A 17,443-nucleotide genomic window follows, 5' to 3' on the forward strand; every position below is an offset into this window, starting at 1 on the left:
AGAGAGAGAGGGGAAGGTGGTATTGGGGGTGTCTCGTCTTTCCAAAATCTCTAATTACCACAATTGTTAAAGGCTGCTTTTTCTGACACAAAAGCTCTCTCCCAACAAGCACTCCTGAGATTTCCTATAGGAGACCAGACTGTTTCACACAAGACAGAATTCAGGGAGAGAAGAAAAAAAGAGAAACCCAGAGAAGGAGAGGAGAGGAGAGGAGAGGAGAAAGAAACACACATTAAAGATATGCAAATCCAACTGTCTGGGGTGAAGAGCATTAACCAGCGTTAGTAGGATAGCTGCCTCTATTTTTAGTGTTTGCATGTGTATGTGTGTGCACGAATAAGTGTGTAACTGTCTCTCTCTTTGGAGGTGTGTGATGACTTCCTTAAGCCCCGGCTTTCATGTTCTAGTGAGACAGTCTGGGCGTCGAGATACGTCGGCAGAAATATTCTGCCTAATTGAGACACTTCACAAATGAAGCTGTCAAGCTGGGCTTCAAACAGAATACACAAAAGCAGTTAAAAGAGAATTTCTAGGACAGCAGTGTGAGTTTTTTTTTTTTCTTTTTTCTTTTTCTAAACAAGTACAGTGCATTAAATGTTTACAGGTGGTTTCAGGACAGTGATCAGAGTTGCCAAGACTGTTTAAAAGAAAATTCCACACAGAGCCGAGGAGACAAAAATAGCAGCCGTGCCAATCACGTCTTCAAATCAAATGAAAAAAAGTCAAGGGGAGGGATGCATTTAACTCATTTGTTTAGTACATCCAAGGCCAATGTCAAAGCCATGTAGAGGGCTTTCGGGTGATGTAACGCATGCCTGGCAGCCATGTTAGCCTTTCTTAGCTCCTGGAAGCAGCATGGTTGTTCTGAAGGTACAACATGGCCATGTCAACATTCAGAGCCTAGAAGATGCATGTTTCAAATACAAATTTACAGCACTGGATTGATTATGTTTGTGCCTTGATTTACCTGGCTTTCCTTCATTCAGACAGGTTAAATGTTAGGTTACTACTTAACAGTTTGCCAGCAAGCTATACAAACCACATGACGATATACAGCGCTTCGTATCCTCTTATACAACCCAGCTTTCATAAATTAGTGCCCTTAGCAGTGACAGGAATTACTACCCACAGCTGAAATGACCAATAATGTTGCAGTGCCCAGTACCCGGCTCACAGTCAGCCGCTAGAATGACGGTAACCTCAAGGTGCCCAGTACCCGGCTCACAGTCAGCCGCTAGAATGACGGTAACCTCAAGGTGCCCAGTACCCGGCTCACAGTCAGCCGCTAGAATGACGGTAACCTCAAGGTGCCCAGTACCCGGCTCACAGTCAGCCGCTAGAATGACGGTAACCTCAAGGTGCCCAGTACCCGGCTCACAGTCAGCCGCTAGAATGATGGTAACCTCAAGGTGCCCAGTACCCGGCTCACAGTCAGCCGCTAGAATGAGGGTAACCTCAAGGTGCCCAGTACCCGGCTCACAGTCCGCCGCTGAAATGATGGTAACCTCAAGGTCCCCTGTACCCACCTCACTGTCACCTTTTTTAGACAAAATCTAACTGTAAATACTGAACATTTTTCAGATATCTTGTTAGTTCTGTTAAGTAAAAAGCATTTTAAACTAACTTTTTGGGGTCAATTCTTAATGCAAACGGTAATACGCTTGTCGACCCACATCCCACGAGTCAGGCCGGTTTGGGGAACATTAGAGGAAATATCACGGATTCCGAGGCGCTTTACATCAATTGTAAGTTGTTTGTTGTACCCTACTGTGTTTTGAAATGCATTGAAGAAAGTGTGCAGTGCTCCACTGCTGTAATGCATTAGCACTGTATTTTAAATCATTGCTAATCCATTGCAGCAGTGGAACACTGCATACTGATTTCAAAGGAAGCCTTTCTTCCTGATAGTCAATGGCTGCAGCCGAGCTTGGGGCTACTGTAATGGAGGTGCATAGTTGTGTAGAAAGTGAATCAGTAAAACAATATGAGTCTCTACTCTGAAACTTTCAACATGAACTCTAATACTTCACTCTGTTTGTCAGTACAGTCTTTGTTTGGACAAGAAGAGCTGAGCCCTGAGAACAGCAGGCTACTGAGGGCCTGCCGCAGAGCGTGATACCTTTGGCTACGGATAGCATATGGCACTGGGAACTAGATACAACACAAACAAACACAGGACACAGGGATGGGCAGTCACAGACGATGGAATTACATTCCATGTTGGTGCCACTTCTTCGGAGCATGTACATGTGGATAGGGATTGGTAAAATATTAATGAGAGCGGTTGTAACAGACACATCAGCCTGCAACTTGTGACATTTGACTGCATCAAATTCCTAATGCACAATGAAGTGCCCAGGCATAAGAAAATAATGGACCAGGCGCAGGCAAAGAAATTCCATGAAGCAAGGTGGAGAGATGCTTCTCTAACAAGTTAATTGCAGAATTTAGTATATCAGCCCATATCATTTATATATCATACCTCAGGATGTATGATCCTAATATACTATGGCCATTTAGCTGAGTAATTTATTATGGTTACCTTTTGTTCCTTCTTCATTCACTTTTGTATAGGTAACCTGGTTTATCATCTAATATTGTTGTTTGCAAATTTATAGTTATTTATGTATTTATTACTACAAATTTCATAAATATTAAAAAAAATGTATATCCTTTTAATGTTTTTGTGATTAACAGTATAAGTGTGTCTTCCTATTGTCTATTTGTAGATCTGAGTGTCTTACAAGTTGTATTGAATTCAACTGAACGACATTGAAGAAATAATGTTTTTACAAGTGAGAGAACAATGTCTTACAGGCAGTAACACAAAACACATTTCTTCAGAAGATTATAAGCCATCATTTCACACACCCTAACCCGGCAAACAAATGTATTTTTCACTCAAGGTTCTATCTGTCAGGTTGTAACAATATTTTCTTTGACTATTAGATATGTTTTAAGGAGCTGTCGGGAGAAGGATTAGCATTAGTTGGTGGATCGTAGCCAGGGGAGAGAACAGCGAGTGGGGTCTGACAAAAGGCAGGAGGCCTAAAGTCAGCCCGGCCCTGGGGCGAAAGCTACACTCCACAGGGACACAAATACACTGAACTCAAGTCTCTTCTGATAAACAATGAGTGAGAAAACACACATGTTGGGAGCACACGTGAACATACATGAAAATACATGCAACACCCAAAGTGTTTGTTGAGCAGACGTTAAAGCCACAGGCCTATTTTACAAATGGATCCTTTGTTAGGTTACTACACAAAACACACACACACACACGCACACATATACATCAAATCACATGAGTTTTCCATGCACGCCAGGCAGAGCAGAAAGAGACTGCAAGTACAAGTCTGTCTGGAGCTATGTTTCCATCCACACGTTTTTATCCAAATGAAGTTAAATGAAAAATGCCTTATGGAAATTCGATGGAATTTCATGAATATCGACTCAAAGGAAATACGTTGGGTCTCATCGTATGTTGCTATCAGTATGTATTGATCATTTATTGGTAGACAGCGAGATCCATTTTGTCTAGAAAAACTTTGTTCGCATATGTGTTGCTTGAATGTTGTGCGTTTCAGTGCGAAAACGAATGGAAACACCTTAAATGTGTATAATCTATTTAATATACCAATTTGATCGCAAAACAGCATGTGACGTCATTACGCACAGGTTTTTATTTGGTTAAAAGCCGTTGGACGGAAACGCACTCTCATTGACTTTATTTTAATGATTTTACCGAACTTCAGATCATTTGATTGACAGGTGGATGGACACTTAGCTTGGGACTGTTGGAAGTGTGAAAGACGCATCTATCTCATACATCTGCGAGGTCTTACTGGAGTGCAGCTACACTGCATATCATCCTGGACATGCAGCTATTGTTTCATGTTTTTGTGTGTGGTGTGTGGTGTGTGTGTGTGTGTGTGTGTGTGTGTGTGTGTGTGTGTGTGTGTGTGTGTGTGTGTGTGTGTGTGTGACTCGGGTCACCTTACAGCAGGTTCTGTCAGGAGGTGAAGATGAACTGTTAGGAGCAAAAGGTCTCTCTGTGTCAGCATATCAGTCTGCCCCCCCCCACTCCTCCGTGCCGCCCTACATTTCTACAGATCCACTCCATTGTATGTTGTTGACTCTTTGCAAACATGAGATATCCTAGAAATATGCAGGAATATTGCAGTATATTATACAGTGTATGTATGCATCTATACAGTGTATCAAAATTTAAATTACAAACTTATGACAAAAAGCTTTCAATACATTTTGCAGCATATAAATCGATTAAGAAAACAAGATCTTCAAGTAGATCAAGTAGACTCTACAGTAACACAAACTACTCTACAGCAAAACATTTCGACGGGTCACAGATTTCTTTGTAACACCGGAATGAAATTTCTTAATGAAGGCCTAAATGTATTTAAATTTTAATTAAAAACGTATCTATTATGGGTGATACTGGGGCAGGACCATCACAGAAAAGAAGGAAATTAAACAAAGAACTAAAATCTAAAAGGGAAAGGACAGAAGACAGGTGATACCGAGTCAATATGTATGGCCTGAGGTATGTAATTTGTCTATTTCATTCATAAAATAACTAACTATGCGCAGTGTTGTTATTACTATTACTATTACTATTAGTATGTGACTTATTCTCTTATTGTAAATGAATGATTTTCTGTTTGAGCAAAACATTTATCGCAACTATATGACCTCCTGTTAATGCTAACTCAGGGCAATACAGCACCGCAAAGAAAAAAGAAAAGACCTTTGCAACAGCAGGTGTGGTAAAAACACTACGGTTTTGTCCAAAGCAGTCGCTAGAATCTTCAAAAACTGAAAGTTGCATAGAGCCACTTTAATAAATGGCTTTTAGGAAAAACTGAAAACAGGTATTGTCCTTAATATATGGTCGGCCAAGGTCTTTTTAATCACAGTACTCATTAAGAACTAATATTGTATATTGGGGAGGTCCTCCGACTGTCAATAGATAATGTGCCTCATCTTGTTGAGTAGCCTACTAAATCAAAAATAATATAATTTATCTGGCTTTTAATGGAAAGATTTGATGTTGACAGACAGATTTTTCGTCTCTAACAAGAAAAAAATCTTTTGCCATAGAAGTTTTTTCTATATCACAAACCACTGACGATACATTTCGTCTATGTGCAGCTTCAAACCACTGGACCCCTATTCAACATGCTGTTTATATATCAGCACTTTAAAAAGAGGCACAAATCAAATCACTGGAGCCTTTATTCCCTGTTGGTGTATCAAAATAGCACGAGCGCAGCTGTGCTAATAATATAGATGGTAAAATACATATGGGAATGAATTACTGACATTTAAAAAGAAAAGACCATTTACAACAAGAGTGTGAGGTAACGCCTCTCTGTCTGACTGTCTGTCTGACTCTGTCTGGTCCTCTGTCTTATTTTTCTTTTGCTGCCTGCCCCACCCTGTTCCCACACAATCTCTCTTTCTTTTGAAGATAACAATCTAATAGGCATCTATACATGTTAATGGACGTACCCAGATTAATAAAAAAAGAAATAGTCTAAAATGACACACAAATAAATCTGGGGTCTGGGCAGCTGTTCCCAGTCGGTAATTACCAAATTTGAAAATCAGTAGTTGGCATTTGCTTCCAAACCAAAAGCTATACACACACACACACACACAGACACACACACAAACACATACACACACACACACACACACCTGCATCCACGCTCAGCAGCTTGCTCCAGTGTATAGACGGTCATAACGAAGGTCAGACACACAGAGACAGTCCACTAAAATTACACAGCTCAATCTTGTATTATTTTGTTGCTATTTAGGACTCACTGTTTAAATTGTACTGGCAATTATATTTGTGTTTATATGCATGCTCTGTTGTTTAAGTTAAACCCTATTTGATACCATTTATGGCTGGCATTTTTCAGCAATAGCTATTTAATGGATTTGCCTTCTGTAATACCTGGTTCAGATCCCTGCAAAAAATCACAACAAAATCATTTCCTATGTTTTTCAATGAAAATAATGATGTAATGTGCTCTACCCAAACAGCAGACACACAAAGCTAGCAACTAGTTGGTGAATATAGTGGAGGAACAGCTGTAGAGCCCGATATTTTTGTTAGGAGTTGGTGGAGAACAAAAATTGAGCTAAAAGACAGTAAATGTTGGATTTACATTTGCCAGGTGAAAAGAAACACAAGCTCATTCAGTGTATAAGTTGATTACTGTCTTTCAAACTGTGTCTAATACTTCAGACCGCAAATCAATCAATGCTTTGGTAAATTTCTTTCATACTTTTACTGCACTGAAGCAATACGATCAATGTTTCAACGTGGACAAATACTGTACGTCTGCTCTGCTTGCGCTCATCAGCAAAGAATCCACTTTCCTCCACAGTTCTGCATGAAAAGTTTGCTTTTTAACTTCTCGAGTTATTAGATGTGACTAGCTCATTTTTCATCTTGACAGCTTCATTTAAGCACTGTGAAAAAGCTCAAAACATTTATGTGTGTGTGTGTCCGTACGTGTGTGATCATGAATATAGTCTCCTTGCCCATTTCCCTAAAGTCTGCTCATCCCTATGGCTATTTCTTTCTTTTTTGTCTCGTCTTTCTTCCTATCTCTCTTTCAATAGCTCCCTCCTTCACAGCCATTGTCCCTTTCTCCTCCGTCATCCATCTCACCGTGCTTCATTACCTTTTACCCTTCCTATCAATTCCTCTACATTTCTACCCCTCCACCCTCACGACTTCCTTCACCCTCCATCTTTCTTCTACTCCTCCTCGATGATACATTCTCTTTTTTCAACAGGGGGGAAAAAAACAACAACACTTGTCCGCTGGCAGCCGGTTTGTCTCCAGCCTCTCCAAACCTTTCCCTGCTTTGGTATTGGCTGGCTGGACCATCTGCTGTATTGGTATTGGCTGGTTCCAGCAGGTGAGGCATAGCTGTGACACTTAATCAATGCCCTGCAGTGGGGGAAGCAGGAGCAGACACAGTGCAGCAGCAGCAGCAGCCGCAGCCGTCAGCATTGGCAGCTCTCCATGAAGCTGAGCATGGGGAACGCATGCCCTTCAGACGGCCGGGAACAGCAGGAGAAAGACACACACGCAAACAAGCACACACACACACACACACAAATAAAAGCCTGCAAATTATGTTCTTTCCCAAAATGTCTGCACCTTTTCTTTCCCGCAGACGAACGCCCAACGTCTCACAATGGGAGAGCGACTGGGAGCAAGGCAAGCAGACATGGCAGTACTTTGTGAAGGTCAAGAGGAGGCTCAGATGACACATGCACACACACAATAACAAACAAACCAGATGAATGAAACAGAGGATAACATTATCTCTGATGTCCATCAATCTGCTTAGAAATTCCAGAAAAAAGTTGCTCCTTAAACCTACAGAACTTACTGAGAATCAGCCGGTTTTTAAGTTTTTTTCAGCATCAAAGTAGTCCATATCAACGACGTTTCATTTATCATGGAGCATCATCATCATCATCATCAGGAGCATGATAACATTATCTCTGATGTCCATCAATCTGTTTAGGAACCATAGTAAGTTATGCCCGACTTCTATCAACATATTGGCTGAGCTACAAGGGGGATTAACACTCTGGATCTCTACTTCACCCCATTCAAAATGGCTACTGAGCGGAATGGCTAGCTGCGTTCTTGAAGATTGACCATGCTGGCATCTTGCTGATGTCAAAGTATGTGGACAAACTACTAGTCTGGAGCACGTTCCAGACCACCACTGTCAGTGGATTCACTGAGTCTGGGGTAGATATAATTTGAAAAACAACAGAAGCAACTGTAACCAAAACTCCTTCCACAACTAGAAACCATGGATTTCCAGAACCATCCGGGAGGCCATAAACACACATTGCAGCCTGGAAATAAGGACTAGGAAGCAGTAGCCTAAAATGTAAAAAACAGAGCAATTAAGGAGGCAAAATGGACTACAGGATACAAGAAGGGCAATCAGCATGTGGCAAGGTTTAAGAACTATAACAGAGTACATACCTGAGTAATACATACTGAGTATATCCATCTGGTGAATATAGCTCCAATATTCACTAATCTTTTAGCTTTATTTTTGGTCTCTGTTAGACAAAAAAATAGAGATAGAAGATGAATAGAGAATTATAAATAAGAGAGAAAAACATCTCCACGACTCTTCAGCTGCGAATTTCTCCACTGTGTTCATCAATTAGTCGCTATGTTACTGTGTCTGTTTGCTGTTTGGTGTACAGTGGGTTTAAAGAGCTTTTTCTTTATCAAACAGCTGCGTGCCACAGATGAAAACAACGTTAGGAGGGCAGTGAGAATCAACCAAAAAAGTAAAGTTGCTGCGGGACGGATGACAATTTGCTGAAACTCACTTTAAATTAAATGCAAACAAAACGGCAGATTAATCTGATACTTCTCTGTAAATTCATCACAACAAGCGACACCTTTCACATTGTAGTTTGATACTTTGTATTGTAAAATAACATTTACTGTATAGCTTCTAAAATTGGGATGAAATATTTTGATTGAGATTAGTAGCTATGGATGGTTGCAGATAACTCAGCTTTCAACGGCTGCCATCATATCAACGCTGATTCATCATCTAAATGTTATGTTAGTGTCTATTAATGCAATTTAATTCTGGAAAGATAAAAATACACCCAATACAACAACCTCCCTTTCACTCCTTCTCCCTCTCACCCTTCCCGTCCTGCTCGTCTTGTCTCAAACACTCCTTCCACATCCAGTCCTCCTCCCTAACCCCTGCGCTCCCTTTGCTCTCCCCGCCCTCCTCTCCTCTCTCATGAGCCCCGTGCAGAGCCGGCAGGCCCCCCACGTCGCGAGCCTATTAACAGACCTCGGTCGGCTGTAATGATGCCTCTCCTTATGTCTGTGCAGCTGCTGCAGTGCTGAATAGTGAGGATAAATGTGGGATCCTCAACATCCGCATCATTGTTTCACTGCCACTCTCTTCTGTCAGGTGTGGTAGACAGAGTAGGGAAACTCTCCCATTGGGTTTCCATCTACATTCATTTCATATCTAAATGTTGTTAAATGGCTTAAGCTGATATCAGCTTAAGATCCAGTATATATCAGATTCACCATTGATATGTTGAATGTCATAGTGTGTCATTTTTATTTGTAGTTTTAAGTGGTCATTTTGAGATTTAGAGTAAATTGTTATTTTATCACTTTCCACCATAAAAACTACATAGGTTTTAAGGGGTACTTAAGATGTTTTTAAAATGAAAACAGTCATACATAGAATAAAAAAGCTAGGCAATTAAACAATCAAATATCATAGAATTGAACAACCATAACCCTAACAGATAAGCAACTTTCTATTAATTAAGTGTGATGGATTTTTTTTTGTGATCATACTAGCCCGAACAATGCCATAATTTGTTTGACTTTTGATCTAGTGAATTGTAGCCAATGATAAAACAAATAATATTCTGCTTGGTGTACAATTTGTAATACAGTAATTCTGTACAAAGACAGAAAGAAAGAAATTATGATGTTGAATGTTGGACTAATGTCGTCTCTCCTCCCACTAGAAGGAGTCCATGATATTCTTTGCAACAACAAACACGATACACTGTATGTGTATTTCACATTTGTATTCATATCTGTGTGTACATTGTGTGTCCGTGTTCTATTGGACAGCGGACAGCTGCCGCAGGGTCCATCAGTCAGCTGCTGTATTTATAGGGTGATGAGTACAGAACGCTAACAGCTGCATCACACAGGGACAGAGACAAAAAGTAAGACCAAGAGGACACAGGAACCTGACGTGTTCAACACTCTTCTCTTCAGTTCTGCCAGTACTACAAATGATTGTAAAACCTGTATCTGCACAGGATTTCAAACAGCCTCTTGTTGGCACATCAAAGGAAGAGAATGCAGGCAAGACTTTTGGGACATGTCCACTGGCAGAGGAGGATAAGTGGTAGTTGCAAATAAAATGTAAAGAAAAAAGGAAAAGGTCACTGTAGATGCCGCTGATTCTGAATGGAGCGATTGTTGTCAAATACTGTGGATTTCCCTGCCATGTATGCTTCCTTCCCAGGTGAGTTTGGGCATAGGCATGTCATTAGCGCAGTAGCAAAGATGTAGGGATTACAACCACAGGGTGTGAAAATCAAAAGTAAATAAAGTGAATGCACAATAAATGAGCACTGTATCTTAGTAAACATTTGCTAGAGTACAGTATGTGTCAGCAAGTATAAGGTGTAAGCAAGATTCTGAATCGTATTGTCTCTTTTCTCACATGCTGTCTTACTACCTTACAGTGATAATGGTCTCAATAATACACCTCACACTGTAACACAGACCACTACAAGTCTGTCATCCCAAAACCTCACATTCTCTCCAACACACTTGCTTTCATCTGCTCAACTATATCAAGGTATATGACACGAGTACTTAAAGTAGTTACCTGTAGGCTCCCGTCTGCTGTCCTGGCAGCTCCTGAGGAGAGAAATAGATGAGAAAGGTTAATGCCTCCATAATCAGAGACACTATAATTTAGCCAACTGGGAGGATTAGTCTGATGGTTAGTACTTAAGTGGATAAAGGTAAAATGTTGAATTTCAACCATTAACTGAAAAGGTGTTTGGTGTATTTCGCCCACAACATCTCCTTCCAGGCAGCGCGGCAATGCTTATGTTCAGGGTTAAGGTTCGGGTTAGCTGCCTGCAAGGCGACGTTGGAGGCACAAAACACCATCGAGCAACTGAAAACCTGACCTGCATTTGTGTCTTATGACTAAAAAAAGATAAGAAAGGTGGTGTCTTATTATACCAAGTGTCTCTGTGATTAAAGTGATTACACTGATATTTTGGATGCTGCAATTTATTCCTTGTAACAATGTATTAATAATATACGTTCTTTGTTTGTTAACAATCACTTGTTTGTATATTGTGCTGCTGCTTATGTCGGCCAGGACTCCCTTGAGAAGTTTAATCTCAATGGGACCTATCATGGTTAAATAAAGGTTTAATTTAAAAAAGGGGGGTAAAATGTCTCTTGTGACAAAGGACTATAGCTACAAAGAAGTAAGGACTCACCGAAGCAATCTGCTGGATCGGTGCCAATACGGATCTTATCACACAGATCGGGTGTCATCCAGATATGACTGATCTATGAATAACTGGACTGAATTTATATAGCACTTTTCTAGTCTTAACAACTACTCAAAGCCTGTACACACTGCAGGGACCATTCACTTTTTACACACTGTTGGCCAAGGCTAACGTTCAAGGTGCCACCTGCTCATCCGATACTTGTTCATGCAAATTCACAACCTGATGATGCAGCACTGGGAGCAATTGGGGGTTCAATATCTTGCCCAAGGACACTTCAACACGTAGCCTGCAATGGGATTAAACCTTCCGATTAGTAGACGACTGCTTTACCACCTGAGCCACAGCCTCCCAAATACAGTTTCTTTGTCAATGTAATTATTAAATTTAGTATCTCTGCTATCAGTCTCATACATCAAGACATGGAAATTACAAACACATTTTTAGTACCACAGCAATCCCTGCCCTCATATTGCCTTACATGAAAAATTATACCATTGGGTTCCACACAGTGGGGTGTAGATTTTAAATTTAGGGGGAAGAAAGCTGTAGTATTGGATCGGTGATAGGTTTGAGAAGATACCCTGAGCAGTATTGGCATCTGAAGAAAGAAAGTCACAACTGTACATCCCTGCAAATGAAGCTTTCTAATTGAAGGCAAAGCCAGAGCAAGAAATTCTCTGCTGCTTCCTTGCAATTACAACAATCTATGCAGATGTGGTGGCCAGCAGCTCCCATGAGCATCACTACATTTTGTTTTAATTTGTTATTTCTCGGTAGACATTTTTGGAGCTGCGGGGAGTGAGAAGGACGGAGAGTTAGGCCCCGCGGCAACGGGTCGTGGACCAATAACATTAGACCCAGCCCGCTGTTCAGCTCAGTCTTTGTAACTAATGCAGCATAAACGTGCAGTGGAACCAGTTAACCAGCCAGCCACTGGACGACCTGTTAGTTGGCTAACGTTAGCTTGCTACCTCCACCTTACCTCCTTGCCACGTCGTTCACAAAAAACATGTCAAATCACTCATGTGAGGAAGCAATGTGCTTTGTGCGGATGAAGTAATGACGTCAATTTGACTCATTTGCCGGCTGGCTCTCTGCCTCGTAACGTTACTACTCTATTGCTTGTTTGTCCATTACATGCAAAACCTCACCTCCGTGACTTGGCGGAAGTCGGCTTGTATGGAAGTTCGTACGTTACCAACCAAGAATGGCTGTTGCTCTGAACATTCTGCTATGTTGATTAGAATTAAAATGGCCTTTCTATCCATTTTATTTCTATTTAAGATGAAATTCCAAACAGTGTTTCTCTAACTACTGTTCACAATCCTACTGATGCAAAATTTAAAATTCACTACATAAATGCATTACTGTTTTAGTTTTGATTTTATGAAGGCCCGTGTTGTAGAATGACAAATGAACCTCAGACCTTGAAAATAAAATGTATGGATATCTCATAAAAGACAGATTTACTTTGTGTGCAGTAGTTTATAATTTAGTGCACCATGGTCATGGTGGTGATGGTAATTGATTTCTAATCACAGATTGCTCCTCTGTGAAGGACACATCCTATCAAATGAGTGCGCCGCCTTGTTTACAATGTGTACAAGAGTCTTAATGAGGCTGATTACATCCATGTTGCTGCTACCGATGATGACTGCAGCACAAAGACAAAGGAAGCCAACGAGAAAACGACTGCTCTGGATTTCAGTTGGATCCCGTCCCGGTGTATTCCATTAAAATAATGATAGTTCCTATTACACACGCTCCGGCTACATTGATTAACTGCCATACGGTCAAAAGTTGGCTTTGAAGAGCTTTATGGTTGGCAGAAACAAAGAGAGAGAGAGAGAGAGAGAGAGAGAGAGAGAGAGGAGTGGTTCAGGAGTTTGAGTTTAGCTGTGATGTAACTGTGGACGATGGCTAAGCCTGTGCCGCAGTCAATTTAGGCGCCAATATCCTCAAATGGCCTCAACTCCCCCCCTCCCCCTCCTCTTCTGTCTGTGCCTCCTTTCTTTTTCTTTCCCCTCCATCCCTTTTTTCATCTCTTCATCCTAGTGTCATTTATCTCCTCCACACCCTATCTTCCTTGCTTTTTGCCTAAAAAAAAACTCCAACTACCCTGTTATTGCCTCATGCAGACTCTAATATTATCTTCTCTCCTCTTCTTCCCCTTCTCTTCCCCCCTCTCTTGATGTCAGCTTGTGCATGTATCACTGCCGCTGCTCTCCTCCTGCCCAGCATCCCCCTCTCCTCTCAGGCTGCAGCATTTACCTACACACTACAGAATAATATGTCCCGCTGCATTCCCTTCAGTAAGACTCCGATGCCGTGAAACGCGTTAACACGCTGCAAACTGTCCACCCCCACAGCAAAGCTGTTTATTGGATAACCTAACTGCTTTTAATAACAGTATATCCCCCAGACGTATTCAGCTCTACTACATGTTTATGGCCCCATTCACACACCTCAACCTCTCCATGCACCACTCTCTTCATCGCTCTCCTTTTAAATTCCCTCCATCCTCATTTTCATCCTTCTTCCTTGCTACCTCTGCTGTGTCCTTGTGCTCGCCTGTCAAATCAGGTTTTTTGGGGGGTTTACTTCTATGGTTGGAGAAAAAATCACTAATGCAGAAAATTAGGTTTACAAAGCTGTAACACCAGTTTATAAATTTAAACTGATTATTTAAAAAGTAAAATAAATGAAAACCCTGTAAAAACATGTTGGATGTAACAATTTAATGTGCATCTCCATACATTCACGTATGTGTGTGCCCATCCCTCTCTCCTCTCTCCTCTCTCTCTGAGTGATGGAGAGTGGGGTAATCTGCACTGGTTGCCATGACACCAGACAGCCCTTGCTTGGCGAAGGCACGTAGCTTCCTCTCTGCTCTATTTCCCCGCAGCCCTCCACCCAGGAGTGTGTGTGCATCTGTGGCAGTTTGTGTGTCTGTGTCTATGAATCTGGGAGGGTCATATATGATGCACATGATGCACCAAGCCAAGGGGAAAAATCGAACATGGAGAGGACATATTTAGTGTTTCCATATGTTGAACTAAGGGAAAATAAAACAAACAGCAGCTATCGCAAGGAAAATAAAGGTTTTTGATGCAGATATTTGAGATAGATTGTACAAATTACTAATTGAAATTACTACAATTACATAATTCAAATTAGATATCTACGTCAGATAATTCTGATGAATTATAGTCTGGAACTTCATCCATTCCTCAGTAAACTCGGACCCCCTAAAAAACCCAGTCAAGGGCTCCCGGCCCTGCATTAGACGTTCACCACAGATGCATAACACAAATCTTATTTTACGAACCGGGTTGTTTCCCCTCTTCGCCATTTTTCATTTTTATTCTACCTCACTGTTGAGACAACTTGTTCTAAAACCCAAACTGTCGGGGGCAGCTGGGACTTTTGGGCGTCCCAGCGTTTTTCCAGACACGCAGCATCCTGATTTACCTCGTATGGAGTCAACTACCGGCATTTGTATACGATTTTTCCTCAGTTTGTCTCTTAATTGTTACACTATAGATGCATTGGCTTTAGGAAAACAACAATGCAGTTGAAACAATCCCATCTACAGTAGGACCGGCTTAAACTTATTTGTAGGCTTCACAAGTTTGGTATTTGGACATATTGGTTCCTATTTTGCAGTTTAATTTAATACAAGATGTTTAATTCCCCCGGCATTTAGCTGTTCCCAGGCCTGATGCGTTTACTTTTCTTAGTCTCAAAAGGCAATCACAGTATTTTGAACCACTCTTCTCCCAGCTCTTGGAATCCTAATAAAGGTGTCCATGCCGGCTCCTATCCATCTATCTATCTCCAGACTCCAGCCCAGATGAATAATTTAGCAGGCTATATTTCCAGCCATCTGCTTCCCTCTTTCTCCCCTCCCTCTCTCCCCCTCTCTCTCTCTCTCTCTCTCTCTCTCGTACTGTAGCTGCAAGCAAGAGAGGATCGTCAATTACTCGGGTGGGATTGTTGCACACAGATAATAAAAAACAATGCTCTATCTCTCTCACTCATTCTTCTTTTCCTTTCTCAGTAAAGTCTCTCGGACTCTGCTCTCTTTCTCATGTGTATAATCAATGATAAGCTTACACATGAAAAATCCCAATTAGAAAACCTGCAAACATGTAAATTCTTTTGTATGTACATTATTATATTCCAGATGCCTGCTGTTTTACTACAAAAAGGACTCTGCTGATGAACTGATGCTCTTTGCTAGACAGCAGCAAGATGCACAGACTCTCTAATGATCCCTGTAGCCATTGTGCGTTTATTGGAAGTCAGGGGAAGCTAGAGAATGAAAGAACATCTTGGATCAAATCTTAAACCATAATCAACATCTGCAACACTGCCTGTCAGAGCCCAGCAGAGGTCAGCCAAGTTCCTCTTTCCTGTCAGCATAATGAGCAAGCGACCACATGTTCCTCCACCAGCATCGTTTTTTATTATCTGTGTGAAACAATTACGCCACCCGCGTAATTGACAATCTTCTCATGCTCGCCGGTACAGTACAAGGATCACAATCTAAGAGAAGATTAATACATAAATATTACATATATAGCAAGTGGTTGATCACATGGCGTTTGGGATTTATTATGGGGGCGAATGCAAGGACGGTCTCAAAACACTGAGAAGAAGACAGGAAGGAAGAGCCCAGCAGTCAGATAGATCAGGAAAAGCTCCAGTTAGGGTTAATGTTAATGGAGAGAGGATCATAACAAAGAAGTAAGTCAGGCTGAGGATGCAGAAGACGATGAGGAGGAAGAAAACTCAAGACACAAGACACCATACCTCGGATTTGTGTTTGTGTTGTTTGTGATGTTTTTAAACATAATTGACCAGACAATACAAACTGAAGTGAGTATTTAGTGTGCAGAAAATAATATCTGTTTTAATGAATTTTGGTTGAGTGTGTTTTTAACCCTTCGGGTATGGAAATCACTGCTCATTTTCAAAGAGTCATATACAATGCCATTTGAGTAAGTTTATTTATGTACAGCTAGGAACCTATAAAAAAAATTAAAAAAATAAAGTACTAATATGAATAGGTTCCTTGCTTTCCAGTTAAGTGATCACTCACTTGACCTGTAGCTCAACATGATTACCAAGTATACAAAACAATATTATCATCATCCTTTAAAAATTATATATTTACAAAATACCATATTTACTCTCAGTGAATAACTGTACTAGATATATAATACTTAAATCACCATGAAAAACAAAACATGCAATATTACTTTAAAAAAAATACAGTCTTTCATGTCTACCCATCTATGATTATGAAGTTTAAGTATCCATTTTTTCAATAAAAAGCAGTGAATTCTGTATTTAACTGTAAACTGTGTACTTGTTAATACTTAAAGTGCATTTTGTTGCTGATAATTGTGTACTTTTAGTTAAGTAAAATTTGGATTACTGCAATTCAGCTTACACTAGAGCATTTCTACACTGTGATAATGCTACTCTTTTTAAGCAATAGATCAAATACTTCTAGCATTGCTAGAATTCAGGCTGACACTGGTCTGCACCTCGCTGTGTCAAATTAATATAAAGATGTAAAACTGTCTATTGAAATGTAAATGCATGAATTTGCTCTAATGCTTTTGAGTTTGAGTGGATTTGCATGCAAAAAATCATCTGAAAGAGGCCGTCACATGCCCCCGCATCACACACACACACACACACACGGATGCACTCACACAAAAACACACACACACACACACACACACACACACACTCCTCTGATCTATCTATATTCATGCTATCCATGCTGATCTGCTGGCTGGCTGCTGACCTTAACAGGTCGGATTAGCTGGCAGCCTGTCAGACAGACAGACAGACAGAAATACAGACAGACAGAGAGGCAGACAGCCTATAAAACTGACTGGCTGATTTGCCGGCTGAAACGCGGTTGCCCCGTGCAGCCCCTGCAGCACTAGCAGCATCTATTACAAATATACAAACAGTCTCTGATTCCCTGAGACGTCCTCATTCAGCCCGACCTGCGATGACCGGCTGCGTGTATTTATAATCTGCTCTATCCTGCAGCAATTAAACCCCCTGAACCGTGGTGCTTTCAAAACGGCACAGTCAGGGAAAACCGCGAGCAGCATGTCAGCCCTTGTGGCATCTTGTCACCGTGGTAATGAAACTGACGAGCGGCCAGATGCACATGTAACCTTTTGCTTTCTGTTCCCTCAGACACCTCGCGGTGCAGAGACACTACAGCCTCTGGCTCTCGGTTCCTGTTTCTAGGAGCCGCAGTCCACTATGGGCAAGGGGGGGGGGG

General features: G+C 41.1%; 1 long non-coding RNA gene across 2 annotated transcripts in view; it reads right to left on the reverse strand.

Annotated features, from left to right (window-relative positions):
• The window catches only part of LOC117942474, a 50,530-nt gene that overhangs the window by 6,029 nt on the left and 27,058 nt on the right, over positions 1-17,443 (reverse strand). For both annotated transcript variants that reach the window (XR_004656132.1, XR_004656131.1), the window contains exon 2: positions 10,460-10,510. This is a non-coding gene — a long non-coding RNA (uncharacterized LOC117942474). The remainder of the gene's footprint in view (positions 1-10,459; positions 10,511-17,443) is intronic.

This window comes from Etheostoma cragini, chromosome 3, assembly GCF_013103735.1.
Source record: "Etheostoma cragini isolate CJK2018 chromosome 3, CSU_Ecrag_1.0, whole genome shotgun sequence".
NCBI classification, from domain to species: domain Eukaryota; kingdom Metazoa; phylum Chordata; class Actinopteri; order Perciformes; family Percidae; genus Etheostoma; species Etheostoma cragini.